This window comes from Musca autumnalis, unplaced genomic scaffold, assembly GCF_047663935.1.
Source record: "Musca autumnalis isolate F117 unplaced genomic scaffold, ASM4766393v1 scaffold_1, whole genome shotgun sequence".
Lineage (NCBI taxonomy): Eukaryota > Metazoa > Arthropoda > Insecta > Diptera > Muscidae > Musca > Musca autumnalis.
Window position 1 is genome coordinate 250,199,342 of NW_027411644.1, and position 22,591 is coordinate 250,221,932.

Below are 22,591 nucleotides of genomic sequence, written 5' to 3' on the forward strand. Positions count from 1 at the left end.
GAAAAAGCGCGGTATTCCAGAAAGCGAAGCAACAAATAGAGAGAATTGGAGATCTTTTCTTAGTTCGGCCTATAGAACAAATGTTCTGTAATGGGCCAGCTAAGTAATAAGTAAGTAAGCTGGCTTAAACCACCAGCGAAACGATCTTAGCATAGTGGTTGAGTGTGTGGTACTTCGCTAGTATTCATTTTCAATACAAATTCCTTAGGGCATGTTAGCTCGATTAATTTAAATAATTAATTAAAAACTTTCATAAATAATGGCCTTTGTCCTAAAAAGACAATAATAAATAAAAAACGATATGACGAATTGAAATAAAAGACAATAACTATTTTTTGACGATTTCCGACCAAAAACTGTCGGCTACGCTGCTTCTAGGCCAATAACGTAGGTCAATTGTTGTACATTACAATGTAAACGTGATGTGTTCTGCTTTATTAGCTTTGGAATACCTTTAAAAGAAGTGCAGTTATTCGTATAAGAATAAAAAAGACGATTTTCACACCAGAGCTTTCGGTCGCCAAACTCTCTCCATAAGCACTTTCTTCGACAAAGATTGAATACCAAATGTAAATTAGGTGGAAATTATTTAAATTCTCAAAAAATATCACCACCCTATCTATAGGGTATTACAAACAGACAGAGGTATTCACACCATCACAGATTAAAACAACAGCTCCAAGTAAACTGAAAGCGTATTTTAGTAAACAAAAGAATGGCATTTTCATAGGATAGGCAAGTATGTGGCATTTGATTTAACAATCGATCGATCATTGATGATCAATGTAGCCGTGTGTGTGTGTGTCTCGTCATGAAGAGACATATGATTGATACGACGATGATCATGTTAGCCAAGTATGAATCAAAATCATCACACAATATTTATAAGGAAGGACAACAAGCAGCCAATGATGGAATATTTTATAGACAACTTTCGTATTAACAGCAGATAGCAGACCAATGGACATGGAAACAGACACACACACACGTTGTGGTGGTCAAAAGTGGACATGGCTTACTTACAACTAGACATGCCTTTTGTCTATACGGATTAGATGGATTGGTAGATATGATCCAAACATACGATGGAGACGAACGAAATGCTGCTGTTATTGCTACTTCTTATGACGGTAGTGATGCTGATGATGTTTTCAAATAGATGGCTTACTAGATGATAATATAAGTTGAAAACAAGTAAACAAACACACACACACAATCATATTCATTCATCTTTTCTAAGATTCTCCAACTAGTTAGCTAGACCCATCCATCGATATATTTGGCCCATCCATCTGTCGAATATGAGTAAGATGACGATAAAGCCACTTCATTCAAACCGCCGTATATGCAAGGTTGGTGGTGTATTAACTCACGGTGTGTCTAGAGATGTGTGTGCCTGTGTCTGGCTATGAACTTGGTCAAATTCGTGACTCGAATCTAAATAAATATTTTCACATTATGTTGCTGATTTCGAGTACTATTTCGCATTTTCATTTTTTCTGTTTTTTTGCTTTTGGGTTGCCCACATCTTTTGGCCCCGTGATGATTTTTATTAAATTTATGAAATTATTAATAAATCGACTACAACAACATGACAACAACCACCACAAAAAAATGTTATTGGAATGTGTTATAAATTTGACATGGTTTTGGTCTAATGAAAATTCCCATCATGATTTATTGTGGTTGTTTTGATATAGAGTGAGTGCATGATGCACCAGTCAACTAGACGCCACGAAAAGTGCTTTTGGAGAATAGGACAATACATGAATTTCGGTTAAAAGGGCAAGTGGCATAGTTGCATGCCATAAGAATGAATAATGGACCAATAAAAGACCTTGAAGTCGTAATTTAAATATTTCTTGTCTCAGTTTCTCCTCTCCCTCTTAGGATGAATTGTCCGTCTTAGTGTCAGTGAAAGTTCTATGAGACCTTGGATTTAAATCAACGTTGCAATTTTCAGCTACTTTAACATTAAATTAAATCATTGTTATTTGTAAATTGTACCATTTTGCATAGAGATTGTTTTGTTGTTGTATAACTACAAATGAAGTGATTTCTTTAGTGTATCGTTTTAAATGTAACGTTAAGGATGACCTTGTAGTTAGTCTGGCGAAACGACATTTGCTTTGTTAGCATGAAACAAATCTAGAGTAATTTTATGAAATTGCAGTAGTGGGGACCTGATCTAAGAACGCCTAATTTCATGGTATTTGTTTCATGACAATTGGTGGTTGTTGTCGGCTTGATAATGTTGTAGTCGGCTCTGTGGTACTCGGGTCGCTGCGGGGGAAGTGATCGGTTAGTGGGGCTGGCTAAGGGCATTGAGATAAGAGCTATGAGCGTTGAGCTGGCTATGAGCTTGGAGATTGCTAAGGGCTTGTAGCTTACTAAGAGCTTGATCGAATCGGTGCTAAGAGGTAGTTTATACTATATGTTAATGTCATATGACATGAAATTTTCCATCGTTAAATATTCACTTATATGTGGAATATTGGAGATTTTCCTTACGCCATTTATTCTGTGCGTCCACCCCAACAAAAATATGATAAAATTACGTCTCCACACTGCCTCCGTGGGTAGATATGGAATGTTTTTATTTCGTGTCATATGACATTGATAGATAGTGTAAACTACCTCTAAATAGTATCAATACTGAATTATTGCGCAGCAGATTGTCGTTAATTACGACTACGCAGTGGTAGTTGACGGTAATAAGGGAGTGTAGAAGTACAGAAAACGGTAACGTTACAGAATGCGAATTATTTTGCATTGATTACAGAAACAAATGAATATGCCCTCATAAGTACTTGTACAAAAAATCGTCATCCTAGGTCAACTCCTTCTATTTTTGTCCACGTTTACAAGGAAGCGGCACCACTGTGCGACGGTATGAGTCGATAGTTTAGAAGTCAACAGGATAGTAGGGGAGTACAAACGAAAAAAGTGAGTGAACCAGCCTAGGCAATGTAATTGAATAAATTCTGAGCTACAGAAATAGATCACCCGAGAGAGTTATAGGGCGAAGATAATTGTGCGACGCCGTATTAGAGCTCCCTCAGCCGAGGACACACCACCACAATTTACAATGAACGATTCAGCAGATGTCAACGCAAAATCATCCATAGAGTTGAACCCACACCTTCAGCTGAGTATATAAAATTTGTCCTGAATTTAGGGATTGTACAGCACATTGCACCTTGACCAAAAATCAAGAAAGTTAAAAATGTTGTGTAGCGTTACGTAAAACTATTCTAAAAGTTTTTTAGTTGATTTAAAGGTTTTAATTGTATTGTCACAAGTTATATAAATTCAATAGAGAGAGTTCATAATATTTTAGACACAAGATTGAAATTTGGAACAGAATATGACATAACAGTCCTTTGATGTTTAAATTTGAAAATTAACCATATCAGACCACGTTCCGTATTGTCCCCATACAAAAGTTTTTAACCAAATGTTCCAAGAGAATTGACGCAATAACTTAAAAATATCTATAAAAATAAAAATCAAATGTCGTTCGTTGGTAATGACATCAGTTGAGAACGGCTCGACCGATTTCGATAATTCTTTCTGCAAAATGTGCGGCATAAACTGACTTGGGTTTGACCACGCCCACTTTTACGCCACTTCTTCAATTTTCAATTTTTATCATTTCTACAAAAACTTATGAACCGATTTTCCTGAAATTGTCAGGGAATGTACAGGGATGGCCCCCGGTTAAAATAGGCTACAAATTAAGTTGAATTTCGGAATGAATCGGCTTGGAAATTAATTTACGAGACAATTGTGGTTGTGTCTCCTCCCTTACCTAATGGGGGTGGGGTATCTTCCATATGCCATATTAAAAAAACGCTATATCTTTATCATATCAGGGCCTAAAGATCCGACCACGCCTACTTTTTTAACTATGTTATATCTCCAAAACTACTAAACCGATTTCCATAAAATTTGCAGAAAATGCCCAAGGTTTGCTGTGGTAATGTATATTTTATGAATTTCGGAGGAGTTGGGGTACCTTCCACATACCTTTCTTTTAAACGCTATATGTATGTATATGCCAAACTTATGATTATATTGTAGTGTTGGGCAATCTCGTTCATTGAGCGGATCGATCTTTTTCATTCCGTTCACCAAAAAGATCCGGGTCGTTTACTTCGTTCGTTGGCTCTTTTTCGTCCAACAAATACATTTGAATGTATTATTTTCTTTTGAAGTCGTTCGACGCAACGCGGACCCGGGTCCGCTAGTTTCAAATAAATATTAGCCATATAGGTTTATTTGGGTTCTAATTCAAGAAGAGAATTGCTAATAGATCTACGTTTCAATACAGGGAATGCATTCGCGAATATGTCGAATAGAAATATACAGTGTTTAATGTGGTGGATGATATAAACAGTTGGCCCGAACACTAACTAACTTCAGTCCCATTAAGTTTTCAATTGAACACAGTTCTGACCACGACGACTGATTGTGATAAGAAGATCTGTTTCAAAAACTTTTAAATGTTATGTATTTGTATACCATTAATAAATCAATTGGAACACATTACACCAAGACCACGCTTTTCGTCGTTGATACGTTCCAAAAAAACACGATCCAAAGTGAAACGACGCAAAGCGAATTAAAATTTGCTATGGAAAACACGCAGAGAAAAAATATTTTTCGCTTTTGTTGGAACAAAAATATATGTTTTGGTTCCAAAAATGTATTTGTTTTGTTCGAACATTGTAATCCAAATCCAAAAATACCATCTTTTGTTCCAAACATAGAAAACAAAAACAACTTTCGAATTTCCGCAATATTGTTAAAATCGTTAACAATACCGATTGTAGGAACTATCATAATCTAATTTTGTTTACAAAAAGTATTGTCAACCCAGAAAACCAGCCCAGAAAATTTTGATTTGAGTGCATATACTTCTCATATACACTTTTCGCATAACTTGGATATAAATGTCGCGTATAATATTGCAATCATTGATGAACACAATGCATGGTTTGCTGCATTGGCTGACAACAAAGACAAACAAAAAGCCACAAGTACCCACCACAAAATAAGGAATAATTAAACACCATAACAAACTCCGGTATAACACCAAACCTCAAAGCACAATGAAGATAGAAGAATGAAACAAAACAGAAACAAATAAAAACAAGAGTCTCCTTGTTGGTATATGTACATACATACACACAAAAACAAAGATAAAGGCATCATGTCATACAAACAAAACTCACCATAATTGTTTTTTTCAACACGGCATCGAATAGCGAGAGAAGAGAAAAATTTGTCGAAAAAAAGAGAGAACTATTGTCCAGTTGACAAAAACAATTTTTGGATTTAACAAAACCCAATTGTTGGAATCACAATACTACATTTGGAATTTAACAATATCTTTACAATACATATTTTGCTCTTCGAATAATTTTGGATCAATCATATTTTTTTCTCTGCGTGAACCATGTAAAAATCGGAGATAGGTTCCAGGGCAAAAAACACTATTTTTTTTATTCCCACAATTTTAGGTGGATAGGAAGCCTAAATGCCAAATTATAACTATTTTGGCCAAAACAAGTAGGAAAAGCATTAAGTTCGGTCGGGCCAAACTTTTTATACCCTCCACCACAAATTTCAGCCATTTCAGTGGATTAATGTGGCCACAAACTTCAAAATACCGAAAATCGAAAGGTAACGTTCTATGGGAGCTATACGATGGCGTGGACCTTTACCTACACATTTCTGGGGGAAAGTTTTATACCCCCAACGAAGACTAAATACCAAATTTAAGCCATATCGGTGTAATAATGAGGCCAAAACCTTCAAAATACCGAAAATCGGGAGATATCGTCCTATGGGGCTATATCAAAACGTGAACCTATATAAACATTTTATGGTAGAAATGTTTCTTAGCTTCTGTAAACACAAAATACAAAGTTACAACCGATTCTGTTGTCAAATGGGACGAATACATTCAAAATATATTAAAATGACGCGTACTTTATATGGGTCGTTATAGCCCCCATATAACAAAACGTGGACCTATAAAAACCAACTTTGGTAGGAATGTTTTTTGGCCTCTGGAGACAAATATCTTAAAAATTCCTTAAAACGACGACGCTTCACGCGTCATTTTGTATGGGGCTATACGAAAGCGTGAACGTACATAGCCCGCTTTCAATACCAAAAGTCCTACGTACATATAATAGATTTTCCCAAAATTTCATCCACCTACGTCAATCCGTTCGGACGCTAGAGTGATTTCCACAGACGTACAGAGGGACGGACATGGCTATATCGATGTAGAATTGCACGCTGATCCAGAATATATATAGTTTGTGGGGTCTACAATGATTATTTCGAGCAGTTACAAACGGAATGACAAACTTAATATACCCCCATCCTATGGTGGAGGGTATAAAAATTTTACTAAAACGGTCAAAATACCTGAAATCGGGCTGTACCGTTATATGAGGGCTATAACAAAACGTGGACCTACATACATATGTACATCATGTTTGATGGAAAAGTTTCTAAATCACTGGGAACACTATATGTCAAATTATTCGGTCTGAAAATTTACCTTAAAAGGAAATGTACCTGAAATCAATACCGCGGTAAGCCAGCTTCGAACTTCATGTAAGTTCAGACCAAATACACATATGTGTAAATTTCAGCCCTCTATCTCAAATAATTCCGAAGATAGTGTGATTACAACAAACGGACGGACGGACATGGCTATATCAACGTAGAATTTTACGCTGATCAAGAAAATATTTACTTTATAGGGTCGCAAATAATTATGTCAATGCGTTACAAACGGAAAAACAAACTTAATATACCCTCCATACTATTGTGTAGGGTATAAACAAATTAGAACCTCAAAACAACGCAACATCGAAAATCGGACGACGCATAGTGGAAATTGGTATTAACTCAGCAACGACGCAACTTCGAAAACAACGCAAGGCGATGTCTTGGTGTATATTATGTTATAATTATTATTATATTATAATATGTTTGTATCTGGCTTTGCAAAAACATGGTCAAAAAAAATATCTCTAATAAAAGATCGGCAAAATTTTAGGTAAGTCCTGACAAAACAATGGTCGTCGTTCTGGCTTATTTCTATCTTATTTGCACGAGTAGACGTTTATGAACTCCATGACATTAAACATTTTTCAAGGACTATGCCCAAAGATTAATCGCTTCAGTTGGCACAGAGGAGGCAAACTTATTACAATTCATAACATTCGTTTTTTTGGGAAACAAGTAAAAAAGTCGGGTTTGCCGACAGAGATATAACCTCAGCATGTGTGTGATGAAAATTGTACCTATAGGCAGATCCAATAATGTGTACATAGCCAAAATCTCGTTCCAAAAAATTGTGTAGTCAGGAATTTTCAGAATTTCGTGGCCTTTTTTGGACATATAAACTTTCCGACAAAAATATCGAAACATTTGAGGTATATGGGCGTTGCGAATAAATGCTTATGTTTTCCTCAAAAATTTGACTTCGATACCTGAATGAATGGACCGATATAGTCCAATTTGGAAGTGGACCTAATTTAGGAAGTCATTCCTTTTGATAGTTACCGTGTCAAGGCGTTATTTTAGTTAGTCACCGTAAGATTTAGAGCTGTTGGACCATTATGTCAGGAAGTATGGATTTACCCACGAAAAATAAAATATCGCTGTAAACAAGACCGCAACGAGTGTCATTGGCCAAAATGTCCAATGAATCCTCGAACAGCCCTTAAACTGCACATATATTTAACTTTTGTGAGGGAGTTATCCGAAGATGTTGTCCTATATAGACCCTCTTGGTACTTGATATATGTACCTCTAGAAGTAATTATACGATGTTTAAAGTATCGATGAAATCGGATATTTGAAATTTTGTGTGGGTGGTACCTGAAGGAGTGAAACAATATAAACCATGTTCAAATCAAATCTATGTCTCGAAGAAATCGATGTGGACCTTCCAGAGTTATTGTGCTCAACATTTTAGTGAAACATTTAGAAGTCTTGTGGGGAAGTGCCCGAAGGAGTGGACCGATGTGACTTAAGGTCTGGACAAAATATTGCGAGATCCAAAATTTTGACTAAATCGGTTGATCCGTTCGAGAGTTATCGTGCTTTCTAGCCAGACAAACGGACGAACTGGCCTAAATAGTTTGAAGCGGATTTCGTCAAAACATATGAGAATGCTAAGACCATTATTTCGATAAGGTATATTTTTATCGTTAGTCCAAAAGCTGAGGGTACAATATACAAAACAAATTACAGCAGATTTAAATACCATATAACCAATTAATTCCGTTACCGTTGTTTTCAGCCACAACTTTGTTAATGATAGAAGAAAAATCCGTAGGTATGCTACTTATGGCAGATATTAGCACATTATGACGCACAACAATTAATTTTCTCCATTATTTTCTCCTTCCATTTAGCAACAAATTTATCTAAAATAGGAATAAACCATTTTGATAAAGGCAGTAAAAAATTGTCTAATTGGTTTTCGAGATATATTCCACGAAAACCCCTCCATATATCGAACATTTTTCCAATACACATGACACTTCTAATCCGCACAAACTAAACTCAGAATTGTTTTGAATACAGTATGAGTTTAAAGCCTCAACACCTTTATATTCATTACAGACTTCTTTGACCCTTTATTATTTGTAATGAAATTACATGGCATAAAGAAGTAATTCAGATTTTACTGGACGTTTCTCCCAAAAGAGTATTCAAACAAAAAAAGTTAAATATTTCTTAGACAACTTTTTAATAAAGTACATTTTCAGAAAAATATAAGTTTTCAGTTTAAATTTCTAAAAATAATAAATACTATAGAAAAAAAAAAAACATAATAATTTGTTGAAATAGCTCAAAAAATGTTATCGGACCAAACCATTTAGAAACCGTTTTTCATGGAAGTGGACAACGAATTCGCCATTACCTAAAGATTCAAGTAATAACCACTTTAATTCCCATCTAAACGTTTTCCTAACAGATTGAGTAATTTTGTTAAAAATAAGAAATCAACTAAATATTCAAATACTCCAGCAATACTTAAGTCTGCATTAAAACTACAAAGTAAGTATTCGTAGAAACTAACAACTTAATTATATTTATTATTGAAAATCTTGAAAACTGAAAACTAAACAGGCAACACCAGCGGACAGACAGACAGTCAGCCAGGCCGGCAGACAGACATAGTGTGGAAATTTACAATTTTCTACACTTTGGATTTTATTTATTGATGACCCAAATCCTCTACCTTGTAAAATGTTGTTCAAAGGCTGCTGCTGCAGCTTCGCATCGTTGTTTTACATTTTTGCTTGGGAGAGAAGAAGTTGTTGTTTTTCACTTATTTTTTAAACATTTATAAAATAATGGAAGCACAACGATTTGGGTCAATGGTGGGGGCTTTATAAGTTGATCTTGATTTACACCTTATTGCACCTTGTTAATGTAACAAATAACTGCTTCTTTGCCAGGTTAACAGGTTGCCCGAATAGAGTGAGAACAGCAACACCTTATGCCTGCCTGATCATTTTGCAACAACTTAGCAACGAAACGCAATGCAATGTAAAATGATTTCCACTGAAATTCGCTTTCAGCCTGAGGTTCTCGGGAATTGAATGCGTTTTTCATTTCTTTTGCGTATGATTTTGAACACCGGGCGGGAAATTTTTTTATATTCAAATTTATATACAGCAGTCACGTATGTATTAAAAATCAAACATTGAAAGACCCAAATACCGTTGGGCATGTGAGAATTAGACTTTTGGTTTGCATTGTTTTGAGCCTTGATTAAACAGCGAATTATGCGAATCGTTCAACCCAACCCCTATTAAAGTGAATTGCATTTAAACGCCAAATCGTAATGGAAAAAAAACTCCCATCGAACGCAAACATAATTATAAGCTGAGTGCGTAGCGAAAAAAAAACTTTTAAAGTGCAACTGTTGGGAAAACTGTTGATTGATTTAATCGGAATAGTAGACTGTGTGCATTTATGAACTAAATTGCAATTGAAATATATAATCGAATGTTCAATATTTCGTGGAAATGTTTTCCTCACCTTATCATTTACAATTTTATATATCACCATACTAGCTAATCAAGGCAAAATAGGAGTACGTATACAGCAACCACCAAGAAAATAGGGATTAATACACAATACTTCTAAGCGAAAATATAGTTTAAAAATCCATGCTAATGGCTGTGATGGTCCCTCCAAAAATAGGGTTTAAAAATGCAGGCTAATTAATGGCTGTGATGGTCCCTCCAAAAATATGGTTTAAAAATGCAGGCTAATTAATGGCTGTGATGGTCCCTCCAAAAATATGGTTTAAAAATGCAGGCTAATTAATGGCTGTGATGGTCCCTCCAAAAATATGGTTTAAAAAAAATATTGTTTAAAAATCCACGCTTATAGCAGTGATGGTCCCTCCAAAAATATTGTTTAAAAATCCACGCTTATAGCAGTGATGGTCCCTCCAAAAATATTGTTTAAAAATCCACGCTTATAGCAGTGATGGTCCCTCCAAAAATATTGTTTAAAAATCCACGCTTATAGCAGTGATGGTCCCTCCAAAAATATTGTTTAAAAATCCACGCTTATAGCAGTGATGGTCCCTCCAAAAATATTGTTTAAAAATCCACGCTTATAGCAGTGATGGTCCCTCCAAAAATATTGTTTAAAAATCCACGCTTATAGCAGTGATGGTCCCTCCAAAAATATTGTTTAAAAATCCACGCTTATAGCAGTGATGGTCCCTCCAAAAATATTGTTTAAAAATCCACGCTTATAGCAGTGATGGTCCCTCCAAAAATATTGTTTAAAAATCCACGCTTATAGCAGTGATGGTCCCTCCAAAAATATTGTTTAAAAATCCACGCTTATAGCAGTGATGGTCCCTCCAAAAATATTGTTTAAAAATCCACGCTTATAGCAGTGATGGTCCCTCCAAAAATATTGTTTAAAAATCCACGCTTATAGGAATGATGGTCCCTCCGAAAATATTGTTTAAAAATCCACGCTTATAGCTGTGATGATCCCTCTAAAAATATTGTTTAAAAATCCACGCTTATAGCTGTGATGATCCCTCTAAAAATATTGTTTAAAAATCCACGCTTATAGCAATGATGGTCCCTACAACAATATTGTTTAAAAATCCACGCTTATAGCAGTGATGGTCCCTACAACAATATTGTTTAAAAATCCACGCTTATAGCAATGATGGTCCCTACAAAAATATTGTTTAAAAATCCACGCTTATAGCAATGATGGTCCCTACAACAATATTGTTTAAAAATCCACGCTTATAGCAGTGATGGTTCCTCCAAAAATATTGTTTAAAATCCACGCTTATAGCTGTGATGATCCCTCTAAAAATATTGTTTAAAAATCCACGCTTATAGCAATGATGGTCCCTACAAAAATATTGTTTAAAAATCCACGCTTATAGCAATGATGGTCCCTACAACAATATTGTTTAAAAATCCACGCTTATAGCAGTGATGGTCCCTACAACAATATTGTTTAAAAATCCACGCTTATAGCAATGATGGTCCCTACAAAAATATTGTTTAAAAATCCACGCTTATAGCAATGATGGTCCCTACAACAATATTGTTTAAAAATCCACGCTTATAGCAGTGATGGTCCCTCCAAAAATATTGTTTAAAATCCACGCTTATAGCTGTGATGATCCCTCTAAAAATATTGTTTAAAAATCCACGCTTATAGCAATGATGGTCCCTACAAAAATATTGTTTAAAAATCCACGCTTATAGCAATGATGGTCCCTACAACAATATTGTTTAAAAATCCACGCTTATAGCAGTGATGGTCCCTACAACAATATTGTTTAAAAATCCACGCTTATAGCAATGATGGTCCCTACAAAAATATTGTTTAAAAATCCACGCTTATAGCAATGATGGTCCCTACAACAATATTGTTTAAAAATCCACGCTTATAGCAGTGATGGTCCCTCCAAAAATATTGTTTAAAATCCACGCTTATAGCTGTGATGATCCCTCTAAAAATATTGTTTAAAAATCCACGCTTATAGCAATGATGGTCCCTACAAAAATATTGTTTAAAAATCCACGCTTATAGCAATGATGGTCCCTACAACAATATTGTTTAAAAATCCACGCTTATAGCAGTGATGGTCCCTCCAAAAATATTGTTTAAAATCCACGCTTATAGCTGTGATGATCCCTCTAAAAATATTGTTTAAAAATCCACGCTTATAGCAATGATGGTCCCTACAACAATATTGTTTAAAAATCCACGCTTATAGCAGTGATGGTCCCTCCAAAAATATTGTTTAAAATCCACGCTTATAGCTGTGATGATCCCTCTAAAAATATTGTTTAAAAATCCACGCTTATAGCTATGATGGTCCCTCCAAAAATATTGTTTAAAAATCCACGCTTATAGCAGTGATGGTCCCTCCAAAAATATTGTTTAAAAATCCACGCTTATAGCAGTGATGGTCCCTCCAAAAATATTGTTTAAAAATCCACGCTTATAGCAGTGATGGTCCCTCCAAAAATATTGTTTAAAAATCCACGCCTATAGCAGTGATGGTCCCTCCAAAAATATTGTTTAAAAATCCACGCTTATAGCAGTGATGGACCCTCCAAAAATATTGTTTAAAAATCCACGCTTATAGCAGTGATGGTCCCTCCAAAAATATTGTTTAAAAATCCACGCCTATAGCAGTGATGGTCCCTCCAAAAATATTGTTTAAAAATCCACGCTTATAGCAGTGATGGTCCCTCCAAAAATATTGTTTAAAAATCCACGCGTATAGCAGTGATGGTCCCTCCAAAAATATTGTTTAAAAATCCACGCTTATAGCAGTGATGGTCCCTCCAAAAATATTGTTTAAAAATCCACGCTTATAGCAGTGATGGTCCCTCCAAAAATATTGTTTAAAAATCCACGCTTATAGCAGTGATGGTCCCTCCAAAAATATTGTTTAAAAATCCACGCTTATAGCAGTGATGGTCCCTCCAAAAATATTGTTTAAAAATCCACGCTTATAGCAGTGATGGTCCCTCCAAAAATATTGTTTAAAAATCCACGCTTATAGCAGTGATGGTCCCTCCAAAAATATTGTTTAAAAATCCACGCTTATAGCAGTGATGGTCCCTCCAAAAATATTGTTTAAAAATCCACGCTTATAGCAGTGATGGTCCCTCCAAAAATATTGTTTAAAAATCCACGCTTATAGCAGTGATGGTCCCTCCAAAAATATTGTTTAAAAATCCACGCTTATAGCAGTGATGGTCCCTCCAAAAATATTGTTTAAAAATCCACGCTTATAGCAGTGATGGTCCCTCCAAAAATATTGTTTAAAAATCCACGCTTATAGCAGTGATGGTCCCTCCAAAAATATTGTTTAAAAATCCACGCTTATAGCAGTGATGGTCCCTCCAAAAATATTGTTTAAAAATCCACGCTTATAGCAGTGATGGTCCCTCCAAAAATATTGTTTAAAAATCCACGCTTATAGGAATGATGGTCCCTCCGAAAATATTGTTTAAAATCCACGCTTATAGCTGTGATGATCCCTCTAAAAATATTGTTTAAAAATCCACGCTTATAGCAATGATGGTCCCTACAACAATATTGTTTAAAAATCCACGGTTATAGCAGTGATGGTCCCTACAACAATATTGTTTAAAAATCCACGCTTATAGCAATGATGGTCCCTACAAAAATATTGTTTAAAAATCCACGCTTATAGCAATGATGGTCCCTACAACAATATTGTTTAAAAATCCACGCTTATAGCAGTGATGGTTCCTCCAAGAATATTGTTTAAAATCCACGCTTATAGCTGTGATGATCCCTCTAAAAATATTGTTTAAAAATCCACGCTTATAGCAATGATGGTCCCTACAAAAATATTGTTTAAAAATCCACGCTTATAGCAATGATGGTCCCTACAACAATATTGTTTAAAAATCCACGCTTATAGCAGTGATGGTCCCTACAACAATATTGTTTAAAAATCCACGCTTATAGCAATGATGGTCCCTACAAAAATATTGTTTAAAAATCCACGCTTATAGCAATGATGGTCCCTACAACAATATTGTTTAAAAATCCACGCTTATAGCAGTGATGGTCCCTCCAAAAATATTGTTTAAAATCCACGCTTATAGCAGTGATGGTCCCTCCAAAAATATTGTTTAAAAATCCACGCTTATAGCAATGATGGTCCCTACAAAAATATTGTTTAAAAATCCACGCTTATAGCAATGATGGTCCCTACAACAATATTGTTTAAAAATCCACGCTTATAGCAGTGATGGTCCCTCCAAAAATATTGTTTAAAATCCACGCTTATAGCTGTGATGATCCCTCTAAAAATATTGTTTAAAAATCCACGCTTATAGCAATGATGGTCCCTACAACAATATTGTTTAAAATCCACGCTTATAGCTGTGATGATCCCTCTAAAAATATTGTTTAAAATCCACGCTTATAGCTGTGATGATCCCTCTAAAAATATTGTTTAAAAATCCACGCTTATAGCAATGATGGTCCCTACAACAATATTGTTTAAAAATCCACGCTTATAGCAATGATGGTCCCTACAACAATATTGTTTAAAAATCCACGCTTATAGCAGTGATGGTCCCTCCAAAAATATTGTTTAAAATCCACGCTTATAGCAATGATGGTCCCTACAAAAATATTGTTTAAAAATCCACGCTTATAGCAATGATGGTCCCTCCAACAATATTGTTTAAAAATCCACGCTTATAGCAGTGATGGTCCCTCCAAAAATATTGTTTAAAAATCCACGCTTATAGCAGTGATGGTCCCTCCAAAATTATTGTTTAAAAATCCACGCTTATTGCAGTGATGGTCCCTCCAAAAATATTGTTTAAAAATCCACGCTTATAGCAGTGATGGTCCCTCCAAAAATATTGTTTAAAAATCCACGCTTATAGCAGTGATGGTCCCTCCAAAAATATTGTTTAAAAATCCACGCTTATAGCAGTGATGGTCCCTCCAAAAATATTGTTTAAAAATCCACGCTTATAGCAGTGATGGTCCCTCCAAAAATATTGTTTAAAAATCCACGCTTATAGCAGTGATGGTCCCTCCAAAAATATTGTTTAAAAATCCACGCTTATAGCAGTGATGGTCCCTCCAAAAATATTGTTTAAAAATCCACGCTTATAGCAGTGATGGTCCCTCCAAAAATATTGTTTAAAAATCCACGCTTATAGCAGTGATGGTCCCTCCAAAAATATTGTTTAAAAATCCACGCTTATAGCAGTGATGGTCCCTCCAAAAATATTGTTTAAAAATCCACGCTTATAGCAGTGATGGTCCCTCCAAAAATATTGTTTAAAAATCCACGCTTATAGCAGTGATGGTCCCTCCAAAAATATTGTTTAAAAATCCACGCTTATAGCAGTGATGGTCCCTCCAAAAATATTGTTTAAAAATCCACGCTTATAGCAGTGATGGTCCCTCCAAAAATATTGTTTAAAAATCCACGCTTATAGCAGTGATGGTCCCTCCAAAAATATTGTTTAAAAATCCACGCTTATAGCTGTGATGATCCCTCTAAAAATATTGTTTAAAAATCCACGCTTATAGCTGTGATGATCCCTCTAAAAATATTGTTTAAAAATCCACGCTTATAGCAATGATGGTCCCTACAACAATATTGTTTAAAAATCCACGCTTATAGCAGTGATGGTCCCTACAACAATATTGTTTAAAAATCCACGCTTATAGCAATGATGGTCCCTACAAAAATATTGTTTAAAAATCCACGCTTATAGCAATGATGGTCCCTACAACAATATTGTTTAAAAATCCACGCTTATAGCAGTGATGGTTCCTCCAAAAATATTGTTTAAAATCCACGCTTATAGCTGTGATGATCCCTCTAAAAATATTGTTTAAAAATCCACGCTTATAGCAATGATGGTCCCTACAAAAATATTGTTTAAAAATCCACGCTTATAGCAATGATGGTCCCTACAACAATATTGTTTAAAAATCCACGCTTATAGCAGTGATGGTCCCTACAACAATATTGTTTAAAAATCCACGCTTATAGCAATGATGGTCCCTACAAAAATATTGTTTAAAAATCCACGCTTATAGCAATGATGGTCCCTACAACAATATTGTTTAAAAATCCACGCTTATAGCAGTGATGGTCCCTCCAAAAATATTGTTTAAAATCTACGCTTATAGCTGTGATGATCCCTCTAAAAATATTGTTTAAAAATCCACGCTTATAGCAATGATGGTCCCTACAAAAATATTGTTTAAAAATCCACGCTTATAGCAATGATGGTCCCTACAACAATATTGTTTAAAAATCCACGCTTATAGCAGTGATGGTCCCTCCAAAAATATTGTTTAAAATCCACGCTTATAGCTGTGATGATCCCTCTAAAAATATTGTTTAAAAATCCACGCTTATAGCAATGATGGTCCCTACAACAATATTGTTTAAAAATCCACGCTTATAGCAGTGATGGTCCCTCCAAAAATATTGTTTAAAATCCACGCTTATAGCTGTGATGATCCCTCTAAAAATATTGTTTAAAAATCCACGCTTATAGCAATGATGGTCCCTACAAAAATATTGTTTAAAAATCCACGCTTATAGCAATGATGGTCCCTACAACAATATTGTTTAAAAATCCACGCTTATAGCAGTGATGGTCCCTCCAAAAATATTGTTTAAAATCCACGCTTATAGCTGTGATGATCCCTCTAAAAATATTGTTTAAAAATCCACGCTTATAGCAATGATGGTCCCTACAACAATATTGTTTAAAAATCCACGCTTATAGCAGTGATGGTCCCTCCAAAAATATTGTTTAAAAATCTACGTTTATAGCACTCGTGATCGCCCCTCCAAAAATGTTTAATAATAATAGCCCTGACGAAAACCTTTATATTTAACAATATATTCGCTGGACTAAAGAAATTAATATTAGAACTTGTAGAGCTTTCAAGAAGAGTTAAACACTGCGTCGGTCCACATATCGTAATATTTCTTCGATCGAAATATTTTGTATCGAAATATTTTGCAAAAACTTAGTTTATGTTCAAAAGTAGGCCCTATCGACCCACTTCTTGGGGTACCACCCACACAAATTTCAAAATTTTTGTTTAAGTACGGTTTGAGGATCCTTCTGAAATTGTGGCCCTGTTTACAACGATATTATGTTTTTCGTGGGCAAGTCCAGGTTTCCTTATATAGTGGCTCAAAATCCCTAAATTATATGGTTATGTATCGAGATGAATGATTCCCAAAATAAGTTTTTTGTGAAAAAATTTTAATTCACACAGGCTGAGCCGACTGATACTTTTTTACTTGGTGTAGTCTCATTCAGAAAATGTCCATTAGAAGTTGTTTGCAATTCCAGTGTTATCGTAGTACCCATTACAGCAGTAATGTTTTGGGAAAAACCTATACTGGGTTTGATTACTTTCACTATGTCACAGGCTAAGGGTATATCTCTGCCGGCATCTTAACATTTCAACTTGACAAATATCGAGGAAATTTTAGTAAATATTAAAACAAAGTTGTACTCGTAGTGTTATAGTTGACCTTTGGACTGAATTTTTTCCATGTTTAAGTGGTGCTTGTCGGACACGATCGAAACATCGTAAATTAAAATAATATTAAAAACAATTTAACAAGAGTTTATTTATTTATTTATTTTATTTGGAGAAAATAAGTATTAAAATCTTACAACATACAAACTAAATCCTCAATCGTTTAATTACATGGTGATAATCGGTTCTTGAACGCCTTTCTGATTTAAAACTAAATAGTAATGGCGTTTAAAAGGTTTAAGTTCCTAAAAAGTAACAAGTGGGACGTCTGAACCACGCGACTATTGATAATAAAAATTAAACTATTATTTTAAATAGTATTTTTTTATTATTATGATACCTAATTCTTATAATTACTATTAGGTGCTATAATTGATGTTGTTAACGTGCAAACACTTTTCTCATAAAACTTGAATAAATTGTTCGATTTACCATTCATTCAATTACTGAAAGCAATAAACACTGCACTATATTAAAATTGAAAGCTCATCGATGAGCTGCAATTAATTAACGAACAATTGATTAGAAAGGTAGTTTAAATATAAGCATCAACGCAACGTTAGATTAATGCCTCATTTAATTAATTGTGCCATAAAAAAGCAACAAAAAGTAATTGAAAAAAAATAACATGCAATTTGAATAACTTACATACGTAAAAATACCTGACTAAAGACACTACTGGAAAATTGATAAAAAAAAACAAAACCTCTCATCGTTCATTCTTTCTTCAATAACATACATACAAACATGCTTAACTCAATTCAAATATTTGTTAGTTATCGAATATTTTTAATCTCCTTAGTAAAGTAACACACAAATTGATGAAATTTCTCCTTTCACATGAGCGTGTGCGGGTTAAAAAAGCATTCCACATCAAAATCCATAGATAAATATTTATCGTTTTCAAATGATTCTTAAGCACTTTTTGAGGTGATTTGGTCAGTACGATGCACATTTGGCATCGATAGGTGGCCACAACAATTGTAGCAATTTCACATGACCAAATGAAAAGAAGTGAACAAAAAAATAAATTCGTATTCAACATCATTAACCACACCTTGAGCTTGGTCACATGATCATTGGTTAAAAACCTTTTAGGCTTTAGTACAAATACAATTTTTTTGGCGCCCAATTGCATTTACACATAACCAACATACGACGATGTCTGTTTACACTTTTCTTTTTCAGTCTATGGAATTTCACTTGGTGTTTGTCTTGCTTTTTCTTTCATAATTTTCTAGATCAGATTACTTGACATGACAAATGATTTGGCATTTTATTTTACAGGTATCCAGATGTAGATATAGATATGCATGTGCCAACATGGCTGTCCCCTATGTCTGTTGTCCGGAGTAAGTTTTGTAAGTAATTCGCTAACCCAAAATTACTGAGTCACCACTGGGGTGAAATGGATAAAATCTCCAAAAAAGGTATGTATTGTTAATACTTGTCAATTTGTTTATCTATTGTTAGTTTACGAGTAAATTGCATATCTTAGCAAGAAGGATATTTTTTTATATTATTGGTTGAACAAAATTTAATCCAAGTTAAGAAGAAATTTAAAAATTTTAATATAATGTCTGACATAAAGTACCGTATGGGGAGTAGTTATCATCCATTATATGTAGTGAGCTAACACTTGTCAGGAAAAAAAGTCCATCTAAAATAACCTGAAAGTGAAAACAATAACATTAACAATCAGAAACGTATACAGAGTAAACACGTCGTCCTTACAAAACTCAACAAAGAAACGGCTCGCTTCTGTATAGCTTAAATCTTGAAAATACATGGGCCTTTGTCCCCCATTTTTCATAGGAAAGTCCTCTGAAGACCTTAAGTTAAACAAGGCCGGACCAAACTTTTTATACCCTCCACCATAAAATATTCACAGCAGAGCCCGGCCGCCCCTGCTGAGTTTTGAACCTGGTTCCTCTCCAACAAACGGACAATGTTGTCGAGGTCTTAGCGTTCTAAGCCCCCGCCAATCTATCATATCAAACTCCGAAATGGAAGACATTACAGTTCATGAAGGAACCCCATCTTCGATTGTAAATGTGTATGTATTGACAAAGAATTCTAGACACAAGACACTAGGTTGACTTGATAAGTAAAAAGGCTTCAAAAATACTTCATATATGCAAATTTGTAATAATGGTTGTATAAATAAAAGTTATCAAAATCAGCCTTTGTCTTCTACCCTTTCACATTCAACATGCCTGATGAGCTGAATTAAACCACCAGCGAAATTATCATAGCATTTTGGTTGAGTGTGTGGTGACTTCGCTAGAATTCACTTTTTCAATACAAAACTCCTTAGGTCAAAACTCCTTCATTAAAAACTTTCGTAAATAATGACCTTCGTCCTAATAAGACAACAATAAATAAAATAAGTAAGTTCGGCCAGGCCGAACTTGTTATACCCTCCACCACGTGTTGTATTGAAATAAAATGTAATAATTAGTTTCTTTTCTTTTATGAAGAAGACTAAATACCACATGTCAGCAATTTCGAAATACCGAAATTCGGGAGGTACCGTCCTATTTGGGATATATCAAAACTTCGATCTATACTGACAAACTTCTGGCGGAAAATTTTTAGAATCAAAGAAGACTAAATACCAAACTTCCGATATTTCGGTAAGATAATGTGGCTAAAACCTTTAAAATACGGAAAATTAAGAGGTACGCTTCTATGGGGAAATAAGAAGACGTGAACCTATAGTGATAATTCTCTTGTGGAATATTTTATAACCTCATGGAAAACTAAATAACAAATTTCAGTCCTTTTGGTGGGATATTGACGTCACAACCTTCAAAATTTCGAAAACCGGGAGGTACCGTTCTATGGGGGCTATATCTAAACGTGGACTTATACCGACGAATTGCAGTCGGAAAGGTTTTTACCTCCAACATAGACTAAATACCAAAGTTCAGCCATATCGGTGGTTTATTTTCGGGATGTACCGTTCTATAAAGGCAATATGAAGGCGTGGACCTATACCTAAAAATTTCAGGTGGAAAGTTTTGTACCCCCAACGGAAACAAAATACCAAATTTCAGCTATTTCGGTGGAATATTGAGCCCACAACCTTCAAACTTCCGAAAATCGGGAGGTACCGTTCTATGGGGGCTATATGAAGACGTGGACCTATACCGACAAATATAATATGGAAAATTTTGTACCCCAAAAGAAGACTTAATACCAAATATTAATTTGGTGGAATATTGATGCCAATTTTGGTGGAATATTGATGCCACAAACGTCAAAATACCGGAAATGAGGAGGTACCGTTCTATGGAGGCTATATGAAGGCATGGACCTATACCGATAAATTTGGAGGGGAAATGTGAATGCCCACAACGAAGACTAAATACCAAATTTCAGCTATTTCGATACATTATTGTGGTCACAACCTTCAAACTACCGAAAATCTGGCGGAAAGTTTTGTACCCCCCAACCAAGATTAAATATCAAAATTTACCCATTTCGGAGGAATATTGAGGCCTCAACCTGCAAAATACCGAAAATCGGGATGTATTGTTCTATGGGGGCTATATGAAGGCGTAGACCTATACCGACAAATTTCATACAGAAAGTTTCATACCCCCAGCGAATATAAAATAGCAAATTTCAACAATTTCGGTGGATTATTGTGGCCACGACGTTCAAAATACGGAAAATCGGGAGCTACCGTTCTATGTGGGCTATATAAAGACGTGGACCTATATCGACAAATTTCACATGGAAAGTTTTATACCCTAAATGAAGACTAAATACCAAACTTCAGCCATTTCAGTGAAATATTGTGGCCACAACCTTCAAAATACCGAAAATCGGGAGGTACGGTTCTATGGGGACTATATGAAGGCGTGGACTTATGCCGACGAAATTCTGGGGAAAAGTTTTATACCCCCAGCGAAGACAAAGTACCAAATTTCAGCCATTCCGGTGTGATAATGAAGCTAATGATGCGAAGTACTGTTTTACACCGTTATACCAAAAATTTACCTATGTGGACGATTTTTGGCGGAGAAGTTGCGGGACCAATGAGAACCTCAAACGTCAAATTTCGACAGAGAAATAGCTTGCAATTTAACGTGAATAATAAATAAATCGCGGTAAAAGTTCATACTTTTAGGGATTTTTGTGTTTTCAGGATTTTGCATGGAAACCGTAAGCAGTATTGATATTTTCACTGCTACAACATTTTCTTGGTTCCCATTTCATAGGACTTGCGGTTTCCAAGTAAAAGCCTGAAAACCTAAAGAACCCTAAAATGTGACCTCTGCCCCCGATTTGTTTTAAAATCCCTTAGTCGATTTTTTGTTTGTTTTATATTTTGATTTTTCTCATATATTAACATTGTAGATTCAGAATCTGCAAAAACTTCCCAGGTGTAAGCACCTTCAACTTAAGGTGAAGTTAAGGTCTATCGTGCATGAACACTGTTTTGAAAAGAGGCGATACAGTCTGTTCATTGTCCCAATTTCAACTTCTATATCTCAATAATGGTAAAACCTAGAAAAAAGTCATAACGGTGAATCTTGTGGAGAATTTTCACAGTTACAACATTTGACCTAATCCCATTTCAATAGGACTTGCGGTTTCCAAGTGAAAAATTAAAAAGCCTATAAATGTGAACACTCATCGCGATTAATTTAAAAAAGCACTCCGTCGATTTTTTTTAATTTTTTCTATCTTTGAACATTGTAGTTTTAGAATCCACAAAAGCTTCCTAGGTGTAAGCACCTTCCTTTTAAAGTTGTTGCAAGCGCACCGTGACATATAAGTGTGTTTTCCTTTATAGTTTTGCTTTGTTTATAAATAACTACGTTTACCTTCCATTCTATAAAATTTCGCAACCATGATAGAAAAGTATTAAAATTATGATAGAGGAATTCCAAGTTTTTTTTAATTGATGCAATCAATATACGATGCTGTACGGGATTTT